The following is a 17,169-nucleotide window of genomic DNA, read 5'->3' as shown; positions in this document are numbered from 1 at the left end:
CCCAATTTCTCTTCTACAACCAAGTTATACCAACCTATAAAATGCTTTATTACCCTGAGAAAACCTAATGCATTCTTACTCCACTACTAGGGTCCTACGCTCCAATAACAGTCCTCTCCTTCAGGTCACTAAAGCCAACAACTCTGACGGAGCTTCTCTCTATTTACATTTTATAGCTAAAAAGTGGAACACACTGCTCACTAATATAACTGCCACTACATCCTTAACCCAGTTCAAAAACTCTCTAAAAACACACAAGCCAATTGGATTTGTAACTGTGACTCTCCAGGCTAGTCTACCTCCATCTTGCTCTTGCTCACTCAGGGTAACTACTCCTCCATTACTGTCAGGCAGTAAACCTCTCTTCAGCTTGCAAGTCTCCTTCTTCATACCTCCATCTTCCTTGCAAGTCTTCTTCTTCATACCTCCATCTTCCTTTTTACAATTAATCCTTGTTCAAAGTTTAAACCCTTGGAGTATACTCTAGTTTTCTAAAATCCTATTTCTTACTAGCTGTACTGCCTAAGGTGTTTCATCCTTCTAACAGTATAGTATATCTTATTTTAACTTAATCATAGGTGTTATGACTTAAAGTATTATTATCATAAGTGGACTTGATATAAAATGTGAAGTGTCATGCTTTTGTACCTCTGAAATTGTACGATATTAATCTTTGTTATGCATGTTTTGTTATATGTGGAGCATTTCTCCCCTGGCCTCCACGGAAAAGGACTTGTGTCCAGTCAGACTTTCCCAGTAACCAAATGTAAAATAAATAAATAAATAAAATAACTATCCCTTGATGAGTGTCATGAGCAACCTGCAAGAGCGTACAATGGCTGAAGTATGAATAGTGTTGTTCATCTTAAGATGTATTTCCCATCACTGGCAACAATAAGCTCATGTTGGCAGATAGTATACTACTTAAAAAGAAATGTCATTAGTTTTTGGGCACAATTCCTTTATTTGTTGGGAGTGCTGCATCACTATTCTCTCTCTTTATCCTTTCTAAAATGTGTTCTTTGAGGACTACATTATGTGTAATGAAATGGGTCTATTCTTCTGCTGTTTTGAACTCTCTGCTCACTTATTCCACACATCTGATTTGGTGCCTTGACATAATGTTTATTATACTCTCTATTTTTCTATAAGAAAGCTGAATCACAAGGTTGTAATTTCTTGTACCATGTTGCTTCTCTCAAAGGAGGTTGTCTCCCCTGTTGTAGAAGAAAGTAGTAGTCCACAAAAATCACAAAAACTGATAGGCCAAAAAAGAGCCATTAAGATGATAAAGTGGACTATTGAGAATAAGAAAGAAATTATGCATTATTACTATTATGCAAGAAACCCAGAATTTCCAGACAGAAGATATACAAAAAGATTAACAGAGATATTAGAGAAAAGAAGCCTCAAATTAAAAATTGTGTTGGTTAATACAACAGATTTATGAAAAACAGTATATAGACCGAGAAACTTTGATCTGTTTGGCAAAAGAAGCATCTGAGGAAGTGCGAAAATATAAACAACAAAACCTAGAGGTTTTTGAAACGTATAAAAAGGAAATATGGACTTGGGAAAGAAAAAGAGATTTGATATGGCGCAATATTTATGCAAAGGGAAAAGCAAAATTAGTCAATTAGAAGGCACCCCCAAAGATATTCATAGAGAAATAAAGGCAAAAGCATCCAGATATGGACAATTTCACAATAAAAAAATAATATCACAAAGAGGGAGAGAAGAAAAGAAAATTATTAAAGTAGAAGTTAAAAAAATAGAAATTGAAGTTATGGAGTGTCTGGGAAGTGAAGGATTTGGTGCGGCATCCAGTGCAGTGACGCAAATGATCCCAGAGAAGCTGGTGGGGGCCCTTAGGAGAGTTCTCTTTTTTTTTGTAAAGGGCAGGGCACCCTGGAATGGGTTCACCCCAAGAGAGGGGCCCACGACCTGGAAAACCTTGTGGTTCCGGTTGCATCAGGTGAGCTCTTACTGGCCCTTGAAAATCCAGGGAAGAGGGTGTATGTCTTATGCCAGTTGTATCCATATCCACAGCAGGTCTCCAAGGTGAACAGCCTCTGGCATTTTAGAACAATATAGGTAAGGGAAGTCAGCAAGCCAGATCTGTAACTTTGGGATAAGGATTGGCTCTAAGGGCTGGGTCGGTCAGGCTTGGGTATGTAGCGGGTCTGGGTGAGTGCCACAGCTGGATGAGGTGTCACCCCCTTGCCACACCCTCTGCCTTCCAGTGAGGCAAGGGGGTGAGCCACACTGGGGCTTTTGCTTCTGGCTCCAAGTGCCCAGGCAAATGGGCACAACCCACTCCAGGGACAGTGTCAGGTGAGGAGTTTGACTGGGGTGGTACACCTGTCAAAGAGTCATGCAGGTGTCCTAAGGTGAGCTCAGGGAGGACAGAAACCTCCCATGGAGCAGAAGGGCAAAAGCTTGCTTGATCTTGATTTTCAGTATAAATACAGACCAGAAAAGTGGGGCCTCATGATCCTTTTGGCTTTTTGGATTTTAAGCGGTAGGTGTCAGAAAAGTTGCAACAGGGATGGGTTGTGGTGGCCAAGGGTTCATAGTGATGCTGCTTTTTGATCCTTCAATGTTGGCTCTTCCTATCATTGTGAAGCTGAGTTCACCAAGCATTGGAATGTTCACCCACTAAAAGGGAATGTGAGCTGGGATTAGACCATTGTGAAACAGGTTAGTTTTACCCTACTGATGATGTGTTGTTGCGATAGTTATCCTGCTCAGTACAAGAGGAACTGCAGGCTCAGATATCACAGCATCACAGCATGAAGGAATGAGTCCCCAAAGTAAGGAGAAACAGGAAGATCAGGAGACATAAGAAATATGGACATGGGAAAGAAAAAGATTTAAATCCCCAACCAGCTTCCAACCACTTCACTTATCCGTACCTTGATCAAAAAATTAAAACCCACTACACTTTCTGCTGATCAACTCCCTGCCGAGTACCTACAAAAATCAGCTGATGTTATTGCTTACCCCGTCTCAATACTAATCAATTGAACCATAGTAGAAGCTAAAATTCCCACCATTTGGAAAATATCCTATGTAATCCCACTTCACAAAGGAGGTAGCTCTACTGAATTCTCCAATTATAGGCCAATAGCTATACTCTCTCCACTTGCAAAGATTATGGAAAAATGTATTCATAGACAACTCATGCACCACCTAATCCAAAATCGCCTTATGGCAGACACTCAGCATGGCTTCTGTCCTCATCACAGCACTACTTCAGCCCTCCTAGCCTTTACTAACACCATAAACCATAATCGCAACAATAATTATATATCCTCAGCCCTCTTTTTGGATCTTTCCAAGGCATTCGATATGGTTGATCACCAACTTTTAATCCACACCCTGCAAACATTCTGTCTAGATACTGGACCCCTCCAATGGTTTCAAGCCTACCTGAATGGTCAACAGCAGGCTGTCCTCTGGCAGAACAAACTCTCTAACCTTCTACCTAACATGCTCGGAGTACCACAAGGCTCTATACTAGGGCCCTTGCTGTTCTCCATCTTCATTAATGACCTTTATACTGTCATCCCAAAAGTCAGCTGTATCCAATATGCTGATGACTCTACTCTGATTTGCTCAGCCACATCTCCAGTAGAGTTATGGTCAGCTACCCAGACCACCTTTAATACAATAGAAAATTGGCTTTCTGAACATCGTCTGATCCTAAATCCCCAAAAAACTAAAATGCTGTTATTTTCACCAACACATAGGTCTACCACTTTCACCTTTACCATAAAATCAAATGATGGCACAATAATCTCCCTTGACCCATCTACAAAACTATTAGGTGTCATCATAGACAATAATCTAAAATTTGACCTACATGTTAACCAAACTATCAAAACCATCAATAAAAAACTAGGGTCACTTTACAGAATAAAAGCCTTCCTAACCCTCCAGCTAAAATTGCCATAGCTCGCTCTCACCTTCTTTCAACCCTTCTGTATGCACCCCCTCTACTCTTGAATTTGAACAAGACTGTCCTTAACAAACTCTCAATTTGCTACAACCACATTGCCAGGTTTGCCACTGGGCTGTCTTTTAGGACACATCATTGCATCAATCTAAATCAGCTTGGTTGGCTTGAACTACCCAGCCTAATCCAGTATAACCAACTGATTATGGCCTTTAAAATCCTCTATAATACGGACAATACTCCTGCACTAAAAAATATTATCACCCCCTATAACAATCCTAGACCGCTTCGATCCTCTAACAAACTACTAATTCAGACTAGCAAAATTAATAACAAAGTCGGTGATTCTCTCTTTGCAAACTCTGTAAGTAGATCCTGAAACTCTCTTCCAGCTGATATTGCCTTACTTTCCACCTTAGGTCAATTTAAAACTAGACTCAAACAACATTTGTCACTTAACTGGCTATGTCAATGTATCAAGCCTGGCTAACTCTCTCTAGAATGTGTAAAACTCTGTTAACCAGTTTACTGTGTAATTTAATTTAATCCTGACTTGTGCTCAGGATTAACTGTAACCTGTGGAACTTGTTTAACTTGCTTACTTATGTAATCTCTGTAAATAGTCTGTTTGTAATATTTAATGCTGGTATTATGTAATGCTGTATCTGCTTACCCTTGGAGCTTTTCTCCCCGGGCCTCCGCTGAAAATGGACATGCATCCAGTCGGACTATCCCAGTCAACAAATGTAAAATAAAATAAAAAAAAATAAAATATGGTGTAATATCTATGCAAAGGAGAAAGCAAACTAATCAATACAAAAAGAGCAGCACCAAAGATTTTTGAAGAGAAACACAGGCAAAGGAATCCAGTTATGGAAAACTTTACAATACAAAAAATAAGAAGACAAAGAGGAAAAACAGAAAAGATGATAAGTAATGGAAAAGTTAAAGAAATAGAAACCGAGGTTATGGAGTACCTGCTGTTATAGTCATAAATAAATAACTTTAAGAATTTGCCTTATATGCCTTCAGTCAGGAACAACACTTCAGGATGTGCAAACTGAAATTTTATTCTTACAGTGCTGGGAGATAATCTTCATTGCTGATGTTAAATTAGTCCCTCTGAAGAGAGACAACCTACATCTTTTATACATTTTTCTTATCAAACCTGTCATGCACTTTCATTACATTACAATGACTCTAGCTAATAGAAAACTTTTAAAATGTCCTAACCCCTCATGATTTTCGCCTTGGACTTCACGTGAACACCTTTCTATACATGATCCACCTACTTCCAAGGGGTCTTGTTTCTGACCGTGGATGTTTCAAACCTTATAAAAACAACGCAGGCAGTGGTAATCCCCAAAAATCAGTTTATGTTAGCGCTTTTGTTGAAAACAGTAATTCACCTTCTTCAGACAACAAATAAAAATGGTTCATCCATTATATAGTGACTGAATGATGACATCACACATTAATTAATCAATTAAACCTTGAAAAAATCAATAAAACATTTTTTCAACAGTGATCTAAACATACTAATGTAATATAACATGAATTGCTTAAAAACCCACCTCCAAATTCACATATAGTGTATCAAACCTTCCCTAGCAACAACGCACTCCTAGCCTGGAGAAGTCAGGCTGACAAATTCCTTTTATAGTAACTAACATGCCTCGACATCATACATGTATTTTTTTCCTTATTACATATTAAAAGAATGCAGTCAGGACATAGCAATACTCTAGCTTATGAAATTGTATTTTTCCTAGCCCTGCATATAAATTATATTTGCTGTTTTACAATCATATTATAGCAACATTAATAAACTGAAATGAATACACATTTTAATAACTAATCTTGTCTCATAACACTGCAAAGTGAAGGATTCAGTGTAGAAAATTTAATTCAGAAAGCACCACAACAGGACAGAGCAGTGGACATCCAAATTAAGGTGAAACCAGTGGAATGGGAAGCAATTGGTCAAGTGCCATATGAAGATATTTTGGAGCCTACCACAGGAAACCAGTATAAACATTCACTTGAAGCTGGACAGCAAGGCATACCTCTCAACCTGTAAACATCAAAAATCTGGACAAAGGCCCATGAAAAATAGGTACAAATCTGTACACTGATTAACATAAAATATGCATACATAATTATGTAACCCACCCACTCCGATGGAATTGTGGGATACCAACTTTTAAATGCAAATTGAAGAACAGGCAAAATATTAAAGCAGCAAATAAACAGAAGAAAAAAGCATAGCTCTCAACCTTACATCTCCAAAATGTAACCAAAAAGTCCAAACAAACCTGTAAGCAGCTAAAAATATCCCATGGAAGAACAGGAAAATGCAGAAATAAAATCATGAGAATATCACCATGAATTGATAAAATCCTTTAATAAAATCTTGAGAAACGTAGATAGAATCCTTCAAAGCAAAAAGAGTCTTACAAAAAATAAAATGAATAAATCATGCAGAGGTGCACCTATCAGAATGGATAAGTACTTTTGGGATTACCCTTCCTCAGATCTTGTTTTTCGTAGTGTGATTTTCTCAATTTATTTACATACAGCCAATCAAAACATCACTATTCAGCCAACACCTGCAGTCCAAACCAATAGTGAACCATCCTATCACAACAGTAGGGAAGGGACACAACTTTTCTTGATATCCACTCAGTGGCAGGCTTTGAAGTGTCTCTTATTTAATATAGGTTTTAATGGTACTACACCATTTAGTCCAGGTTCATGATCAGCTCTCAGGTTAATTCTCCAATTAATTTTGGCAACTTCAGTCCAATTTTTCAAATCCCCTCCTCTTTGATCTTCAGAAAGTAGTTGCAGCACTCTAAATTTAAAGGAATGCAAAGGGTGTGCTTTTACATGTTGGGCCAAAGCATTAGTTTCGACATTGTTGGCAATGTCCCATATATGCCGAAGAGTTCTTTCTTTAAACTGACAGTCAGTTTTGCCTACATAGTAGGCATTACAATTTTGGCAGCTAGCACATATATTAGATGTTTACTATTACGATTAGCTCATACTTTTAAAGAGTATATCTGCCCAGTAATCGGATGACAAAATAATTAGAGGTATCAATAAACTGACATGCCTTACATCTTACACATTTAACAGTCCCTTTTCTGCCTTTTATGGTCTGTTGTTCCAAAGCAGTTCCATTCTTACAGCAAAGAAGTTGCTTGATATTCTTCTTATTTTTGAAGGTGAGCTTTGGTACATCTCCAACTATTCTCCTTAGGTTCCGATCTTCAGTTAACACTGGACAACATTTTCTAATAGTATTGCATACTTGCTGAATATCAGTAGTATAAGTTAAAATACATCTCAATGGTTGGAAATCATTGCTTTGTTTAATACTATCATTTCTGCTAATTGGTTTGCAAGGGAAATAGGGTCGACCTTTCTTCTTCCTTAGGTTTTGGATGTCGTTACTTTTCAAATTTAGATCTTTATCTGAGTAACCCCTATTCTTCAGATGTATTTTAAGCTGTTCAAATTCTTTACCAAAATCTTGGTCAGTAGTATATAGCCTGGAAATTTGAGTAAGTTGATTTTCAAAAATGTTATGAAAGACATGCCTCGGATGCCTACTGTCTTTATACAAATAATGATTTTTCCAGGTCTTTTTCCTATGTATAGTGGTCTCATGTCCTGTGTCTTGATGTAAATATAATTTAACATCAAGAAATTCAGTCTCTTCTTTGGAATACTTTCAAAGTCCAAAAATGTAGTAGTGCCAATCAGAAATTCTATAAATAGGTTTAATTGAGTATCATCTCCTTCCCAGATGAAACAAATGTCAGTTTATGCCCTTTATTTATTTATTAGTTATGCTTTTGAATCAAAGTATATTATGGAGGGGCAGAGTTAGGTTTGTAAGAGGTCCAGTCTATTTTAAGATCACCAAGCAGGGATTGTTTCTTGGTTGAAAGTAGATAAGTAAAGTATGTTTTCAGTAATTTTGGCATTTTTTTATGGGGGGAATCCAGATGTCTTCAGTTATTATGGATTTCTGATTGTTTATGTGAAGTTTGGCTATTAGTATTTCTTCATTGCTATATTGTGGAATAGTTGGATAGTTGGGAGGTGGGTATGGATTTGTAGAATGGCTTGAAAATGATGGCCACACCCCCAACATATTTACCTATCTGGTCTTTCCTAGTGATGGTGTAACCAGGAGGAAGGATTTTTTCTTCTTTTAGGTTTCAGTGATAACTAGGATGTGGGGTTGATGGAATTCAATCCATGCAGGAAGCTTTGATATCTTATTACAAATGCTTCGGGCATTGAGATTATATATTTTTATGGTTGACTGAAGAAACTGGGGATTGTTGTGAATTAGAGGATCATTGAGGAGGGGAGTATTTATGCAGGGGGTTTGGATGGGTTGCATGATGGGTTTGTGTAGGTGGTACTAGTGGTACTAGTGTTTGGCCAAGATTGGGGTGTACATCCCTCCTTTGGTGCAGGTTAGTAATGTATGTACTTTCAGTAGGATTTTGTCTATGCTGAGAAGGGTTGGTCAGATTAGGGTGTTGCATCTGTGGATAGGGATTAAATAGGTTTTTTTATGGAGGACTTGTTTTGAGTGCAGGAAGGGCATAATTCATACATAGTTAATATGGATTAGGATAGCTAAAGTTACTATTAGGGAAGTAGATGCATATGCATGATGGGAGGTGGGAAATAGTTGTATGGAACAGTATAGAGAGGAAGTGGGAGGACGAAAACTATAACAAATATTGGGATACACCTATTTGGTAAGGGGGGGGTTGATAAGAGAAGGATGGTGAAAAAGATTGTTATTTTCTGACTTGCAATTAATTGGTTATGTGTTAGTTTTTAATTGGCTGGCTGTATTGGCTAGTGTGGGTAGTGAAGGGTCAGGTGATATGTTTTGGCCAATAGAGTTTATGATATGGGGTTGAAGAGTAGTCAAGTGATATGTTTTAGTTGATACATTTAAAGATATGAGGGTGGGTGGGGAGCATAGTGAAGCAGCTTGTATCGTGGCTGAGAGGAGCAAGGCTAGTCTCCAGAGAGAGTCAGGTCCTGAGCTATGGTAACATACAAAAAAAAATCTATTTATTTATCAACTATGTAATCAATATCTATTATTAGATTTTTTTATTCTATGGGGTGTTTTTTATCAGAGGTTACAGGGTTGCTGCTTGCTATGTTTCTGCACGTCTATATTACAACATTGAAGCTTTAGTTCATTGAATAACTAAAGCTCGAGTTTGTAATATCGACAGCTAAAATTGTTGAATGGCCGATTTCACCAAGGGAAACACTTCCCTTGGCTGAATAAAAAAAAATCTTTACATCCCACACCCCCCTACCTAAATATACCAACTCCAAGATCCCTCCAAATTGGAGAAATGGGCATACTCCACTGAATGGCCAAGGAAAGTGTTTCCCTGGGTTAAATTTGCCATTCGACAATTTACGGTTTCAATATTACAAGTTTGAGCTTTACTTATTCGATTAAGTAAAGCTTTGATTTTGTGATATAGAACCGTTTCTGCAGAGCTGCTTAGTTTTAGGAAGAAAAATATTGAAATTCAGTACATATCTCAAGGGTGACCAGGGAGAATAGGTGCGGGGGACAACTTCTCAACCGAAAACAAGGCAACGTATTACAAGATATAGAAGAAACAGTGCATTGAATGTAGTCTTCATCAGTATGGTAAGACCAGCTGGGTGTGTGAGAAATTGGCTCTACTGGCATACCAAGTGGCAGTTAGACATAAGCCAGCATTTTATTCTTCTATTAATCTTTTGTCTTGGTTTAAACTTTCCTGAGAGACTTAATAATTAGACTAGGCAAATCTTGCCTGCATGGCAGCTTGGAGAGATATTCAGTCCCCTAGTGGTAGTGGTTGAAGGCTAGTTTCTAGCTGAAGTTTGCATGTTCTCCCTGTGTCTCTGTGGGGTCCTTCCTACCTCAGAAAAACATGCTGAATGTTTCTATGTCAAACTCACCCAAGAATGGAGCTGTGGGCAGCAGCACAGATTCTGCATGGTGTCCTATATGGAGTAGAGTTTTACAGACCAACCGTTTTGGGTATCTACTGTGGTGTGCAATATTCTTAAGATAGGAGGACACGGATCACAGTCTGCATGCCATGGCAAGGCTAGCCACTTGATGGTGTAAAATATGGCTTTAGGTGATTCAGGCATTGACTAATGTTGCCAAATGGGCATGGGTATTTAACTGTGATAAGTGGGTTGAGGGCCTAGCCTACTCCAATCTACAACAGGGACCCATGAAAATGATGGGAGGGGTGTATGTGCCCCTATTGGCCAGTATGTGTTTGCTATAAAGTCCAGCAGCCCTGGTCAATGAGGTACTGGTTAGATAGTGTCCAGTTGCCCAAGTTGGGTTACCTGGGATAGCTCTGTTGAGCAAAAGCTGGACGTAAAAGTAATCAACCTGCCAAACATGAATTATGAATTGCCTCACTCAGTGTAGGTTTACTGAAAGGATGGAGCTTGGAAGTAGAGGACATGATGGTAAGGAGGAGGATGGATATCCTATGTATCCAGGAGACAAGATGGAAGGGCAGTGCAGCAAAGTCACTTGGCTTGGGATTCAGAGTCTCCTACTCAAGAGGACGACAGGCTAGAAATTGTTTGGGAATAGTGGTGAGGGAGAGGTTTCAGAAGACAGTGAGGGATGTCATCTGAATTAGTGACAGACGCATGGCAATCAGACTCCAGTGTAATGATAGGGCAGCGTTCATAATCTCAGTCTATGCGCCACAGCAGGGTTGTGATAGTGAGGAAAAGGATCCATTCATACAGCAGTTGCAGGATCTACTAGATGAATCAGGACAACATGAATTGGTGTGGATAATGAGTGACTTGAATCCACATATTGGGACAAACAGAACAAAATATGGGGACTGTCTAGGTCCACATGTGTATGGCAACAAGAATAAAGGAGAGGCCATTCTAGACTTTTCTCTGTCAAATGGCTTCATAGTAGCCAACACATGGTTCAAAAAGGCAGAGAGAGAGAGAGAGAGAGAGAGAGAGATAGAGAGAGAGAGAGAGACATTTTCAAGATCACATAAAATATTGGCCAACATGCAACTCCTAGCAAGGAAAGGGCACTGGGGTAGAATTAGTGATTGCAAAGTCATCCCCAGTAAACCAGTTGGCCCACAGCATAAACCATTGTTTGCCACAATCAGCTGCACACAGTGGTTGGAGAAGGGTCTAAGATCAACAGAGACCAGGCTAAAGATCTGGACATTGACTGGAGAGAAAGCACAACAGTTCAAGGAATTACTCAGATCTCTAGCACCTCAGGAAGAAGAGGAAATAGGTGGAGTTGAAGAAAAATGGCCACACCTCAAAACAGCATGTGTGAGGACTACATAACATTTATGTGGTTGAGACAGGTATGGAAATAAGGTACATAAGAAAATCTGGTGGCAGAATGCAGAAGACCAGGAAGTCATCAAAAGAAAGAAGGAGTAGAGGAAAAAGTGGGAGAGAGAAAACACAGACTATGCTAGGAAGGAATACTGGTTGGGTAACAAAGAGGGTAAGAAAGGACTTGCAACAGAAAAGAACAAGGCATCAGTGGCACTCTACGAACTTCTGTAAAGTGTCTCAGTATGTGGTACAAAGAAACTATATCAGGTTGCAAGGCAAAGACAGAAAGATAAAGAAGATAGTCAGACACCCTTCATAAAAGATGCCAGCAACAACCTGCTCTTGATCCAACAGGACATCAAAGCCAAATGGAAGGAGTACTTTCCACAGATTCTGAATGAAGAAAGCAGCACAGAAGCTGTACTGCCCCAGACACAGCCTATGGTGAGAAAAGAGGACAAGATCACCATAAAAGAAGCAAGAATAGCACTAAGGAAAATGAAGTCAGAGAAAGCAGCAGGATCAGATGGGGTCACAACAGATATGATAAAGATACTGGGTGAGATAGGGGAGAAATGGCTACTGGGGGTACTTGTAGCAGTGTCTAGACAAAGGCATATCACAGATGACTGAGGAATAGGCATATTAGTGCCAGTGTTCAAGAACAAAGGGGACAGTCACAACTGTAGGCAGTACAGAGGTATCAAACTTCTGTCACATTGCATGAAAGCTCTTGAGAGGGTGAATGATAAACAAATATGCAGAATAGTAGAAAGTAAGATGGGAGATGAGCAGTTTAGATTCAGATCAGAATGCAGCACAACTGACCTGATGTTTGCAGTGAGACAGATAGTTGAGAAAAAGCTAGAGATGAGGAAAGAATCCAACTGGGCATTCCTAGACTTGGAGAAAGCACATGACAAGGTCCCAAGAAAGCTGATTTGGACAGTCATGCAGTCATTCAAAGTCCCGGAAACATTGGTAGAATTAGTGCAAGCTATATACAAGGACCCAATGAGTCAAGTATGAACAGCATTCGGTCTCACAAGGGGGGTTACCAGTGGGCATGAGTGTACATCAAGGGTTCAGCTCTGAGGCCACAGCTGCTCATACTGGTGATGGATTACATTAGCAAACAGGCTGGAAGGGACAAATCAACAAAGTTGCAGATGATGTGACACTACAGACAACTCTGAGCAAGAAATTCAGCAAAGGATAGAGGAATGGAATGCAAAACTGAAGGTACGTGGGATCAAACTCTATACAGATAAAACAGTTGCAATGGCAGCAAATGGTGGAAATCAAAAGAAAATTAGAACTGAGATAGAAGGGAAAGTAGTGTAACAGGTTAATAGCTTCAAGTATCTGGGAAGGGTGGTTGAGGAGAAAGGAAGTCTGAATGAGGACATCAAAGCCAGAATCAGAGGGGCTGCAACCAACTAGCATAGAGTCTCAGGTGCAGTTTATGACAGAAGAATGCCAAAACTGAAAAGTAAGGTGTACTAAATGGTGGTGCAACCAGAACTACTGTATGGTACAGAAATATGGGCAGTAAAGGCAGAGCAGTTGAGGAAGGTAGAGAATGATGAAGATGAAGTGCCTGAGATGGGTGGTTGGATGCACACTGTGGCAATGAAGAAATGAAGACAAAAGAGTAGAAGCCAAAGTACCTCCAGTTGCAGTAAAGGTCAAAGAGAACAGATTACAGTGGTTTGGGCACATGTGCAGAAAAGCAGAAAACAATCTGGTGAAGAAGATTTGGGACAGACAGGAAGAAGGCAAAAGGAAATGAGGGCATCCAGCAAACAGGTGGCTGGATTGTGTGACAGAAGACCTGTGACAGTCAGGCATGAGTGTAGAAAAGGCAGAAGAGTGGCATTGAATAGAGAGAGAGAGAGATTGTGACAATTGACAAAATACCCCATGTAGAAAATGGAAACATTGGGGTTGATGATGATGTTGATGATGGTGATAATGATGATAATGCTAGTTTCTCCTGTGTTGAGCTGTATTCCTTTTGGGGGGAGGGGGGCTGAGGCAGAACTTTGAATTACTGCTGTATGAGGCTGGATAATGAGCAATATGTATGTAAGCAGGTAATACTATTGTGATGGATAGTATGGGGTAGGTGAATGTGTGGAAATGGTCCTGATATGTACATGTGACTTTAAGCAGGTTTATGATGTCTTTAAAAAGTGTGATTAGAGCAGTGGGATTGAGTGTGTGGATCTGGGATGATGGCTGGGGAATTGGGGTGGGAAGAGAGAGAAGTGGGCCACACCTTCCACTAATGTGGGAGACAGTCAGTCTGGACCTTCTAAAACCCAGGGATTCTGCACACCCAGGCCATCAAATGTAAACAAATGGCTTGAGGCAGAGTTTTGCTGTGTCTGTTAAAAGACAGAAGCTAAAAGTGAAGGTCCACCACTGTTAAATAGTGATAAGCAAACCCTGCAGAATGGGGAGCAGCACAACTGCACTGACACACCACTGAGTGCTGAAGGATGCTTAAACGTGAAAGCAGCCCGTACAGGTGGAGATTACAACAGTAAAAACACAAGTCACCAGTTTATGCCCTTTATTTATTTATTGGGTTATGCTTTTGAATCAAACTAGCACCTAATCCAACTCGATATTCATCTACAACAGGTCTGGCCCTCTTCAGAAAGATTAAAATATAACTTGAGTTGATCAAACACTGAACATTCTAAACAGTTCTATAATCTTTGTAATGAATTATTGTGATTCAGAAACCAGACCCATAGATTAGCTTTCCTGGTAGAGTCTTCTTTGTGACTCTGTGATGCCTGAAACTTTTTAAATGCATCTTGTACTTTAAATACTTTGACCATGTACTTGGATTAATTTTACAGTACTGGTACTGCATGGGAGGGGTTGCACACAACTGAGTATGTCGTCCTTCAGATGAGATATTAAACTGAGGTCCTATCTGCCTAAGCTGGTGGTATTTCAGGTGGATGTACAAGATCCCATGGCACTTATTGAGAAGAGGAGATTAAGCTTCCTGGTAGCTGAATTCTGAAGAAGTTCTTGTGTTAGGAATGAAAGCGCTAAACTACCTGTTGGATTGTTTCAATAACATTTGGCTGTATACTCAGCAAACTGCTTTCGAGTGTTGCTGTTTTTACATTTAAGGAATGTTATTAAATAAGAAAAATGATAGGTTGAAATTAGAACTGTCCACTGCAAATTGCACATAGGGTATTTAAAAAATCAGGACTTGAAAGATTATGATACTGATGAGGTGTTTCCTAAATCTCAAATGCAGGCTTCCAGTAGATCTTAGCTGTACAATTACTATCTTAACAAATGGATATAATATGGTGAAAAGATAACATGAAGGACTGAACATATTAGCAGAGATTTAGAATAATCTGAGAGATAGCAAGAGTACAACATTTCTTTGTGTCTCAAAGAAAAAAAAAATGATGCTAAGATAACCAGTATCAAGATTGTGCACAGAACAATTCAAACATGTACCATACATAATTCCGTTACTTTTGATGGTGTTGTTAACATTACTGGTTTGCTGCCCTGAACTAATATTAGTTCTTCTGGAAAATGTAACTACTTCTATTAATAATAATAATAATAATAATAATAATAATAATAATAATAATAATAATAACAATAATAATAATAATAATAATAATAATAATAATAATAATAATAATAATAATGATACTGATAATATTTTTGGACTGGAATTAAATGGGGTAGAGCTAAAGGCCCCAAATTTGGGAATAAAATGTATGCCTACTGTTCTTCCATACCTTTATAAACCAAGATTGATATTTTTAAGCTCTGTAATAAAGTATATCTGTTATATTACTTCTTTAGGTAAAACATATGTTACCAACTCTTACTTGGATGTCTTTGAACCAGCTATGAATGTTTCTGACAACAGTTTCTGTTCTGATACTAGAAATTATATTAATTTTCTTCTTTTACAACAGTTCTTTGTATTACTATATTCTTAATCAAACTGATGTTGAAAGGAAAATGGTGTCTTGTTGTCCACAGATAATGTGCATTTCAGAGTTTAGCTGTGACTTTGTTTTTCTGTAAAGAAAGAACCATTTGATTAACTAGACGGTAATTCTTCACTGCTTTAACTGCATATTTTATGCTTTTCTTCATGATGAAGGTGTATATATTATTTCCTCAGTTGAAAAGATTATTTGTCCATATAAATGGTTTCCTATATTTTGTTGAAGCTTCTCCTTCATAACCATGTAAAAGTGATGTATTTAAGATTTCTTATGATGGGGAAATGGATTCACTTCTTGAGTTCTACAGTTGTAAATTGCTGAATAAAAACATCCTTGGAGAGTGAGTTGCTGAGCATTAGTGGTGCAACTTTTGTGTGCAGCCACCATTGAATGTGCTATGGCATTTGAAATAGTTATTGGCACCACAACTAAATGAAGTTTAGTCAGCCTCAAGCCAATACTCTGCAGCAGACATAGGTGCAGCCATGTGGTGGTTCATTCTGATTAATGTTTCTTCTCATCCATGTTCCCTACATCAAAACCAATTTACAGTACTTATCTCCAGTTTTGCATAGAGGGAAGACTAATTATGCTTTCTTATATACATTATGCAAATGGAATGAGTGAGTCAGAGAGAGCTAGACCATGCACTGTAGTCTGTGTTTGAAATGTATTGTAATGTATCACAAATTCACAATCCCCCCCAAAATACATTTCCCATTTAGCTTGCCATTTTGTTGCAGTTAACATTATGATACTCCCCCATTCCCATTTACTCCTCGACATCTGCCCCATGTATTACTGAAATATTCCTTTAAGATTTACTGAATTGTGAGGCAGCCATATTTTACATGTCAAGGCTTTGGACAAATAAGTAAATGGGAACATTTGTGCAGGTAAGAATATAAGTAAGACATATAGTATTGTGGGATTCAGTGTGATTCTTTTTTTTTTCTTTCCAAGTTTTCACTAAAATCTCATAATTCTGTTTTAACACAAGGCAAATTGCCTGGACAAAAAGTTATGTATGATATATGACTGAATAAGTGTGCATTTGTAAACATTATCCTTTTCTGTACCATTTTAGATTACCCAGCAAAATGTGCTTAACTGAAGTTGCCAAAGCAGTAAGAACAAAGAACTTTAACCTGGCAAAATATTAGACTGAAAAAAATGTAACAGTTATTTGCTCTGTGCACTAATAACACTACCTAAACTGCTTACGTTATACTTTGTTTGATAAGATGACATTTGATATTACATCTTAGAGAAGTCCGTGACGTATGACACTATAGTGTAACACCACTGCTTGTAAGGACATTCCCTTGCGAAAACGGTGGAGTAGACAGTCGAAAGATGAATACAGATATACTTTTTCTGCAAAACTTAAAGAAGACCTAACAGAGGCTATTCAATAAGCTGAAAGGGATCTGGCCAGCTATGTCACAGAAAGTTATCTGGAGAAATAGCCATATCACAGAAACTGATCTGGAGAAATGTCTTAAACAGATGAGCATATTAACCAGTGAAATAATGATTCACTTAAAACACCCATCATGCTGATCCTTGATTTCATTTGATAACCAGTACAGTGTATCTGTATGCTTGCTGTGAGCAGTCATTACAATTCACTACCAAACAACCAAGAAAAGTTAAGTGAATTATTGAAACAAGGGCCAGATTTAAACATATTGACTTCATGGGCAGAATCAATCCAAAGTCTAGCAACTGAAATATGCCATTTAGTTTTTCTCCCCGGGCCTCCGCTGGAAATGGACCCACGTC

At 38.6% G+C, this 17,169-nt stretch overlaps 1 protein-coding gene across 1 annotated transcript in view; it reads left to right on the top strand.

Moving 5' to 3' along the window:
- The window catches only part of LOC122806612 (mucin-3A-like), a 90,034-nt gene extending 73,429 nt beyond the window's left edge, over positions 1 to 16,605 (top strand). Inside the window, exon 3 of the mRNA XM_044077179.1 lies at positions 16,472 to 16,605. The gene's annotated coding sequence lies outside the window, so the exon portion shown is untranslated. The remainder of the gene's footprint in view (positions 1 to 16,471) is intronic.
- Positions 16,606 to 17,169: the final 564 nt, after the last annotated feature.

This window comes from Protopterus annectens, chromosome 7.part0, assembly GCF_019279795.1.
Source record: "Protopterus annectens isolate FY-2018-M chromosome 7.part0, PAN1.0, whole genome shotgun sequence".
Lineage (NCBI taxonomy): Eukaryota > Metazoa > Chordata > Ceratodontiformes > Protopteridae > Protopterus > Protopterus annectens.
Note: the sequence above shows the minus strand (reverse complement) of the source record. Positions and strands in the feature narration are given on the sequence as shown.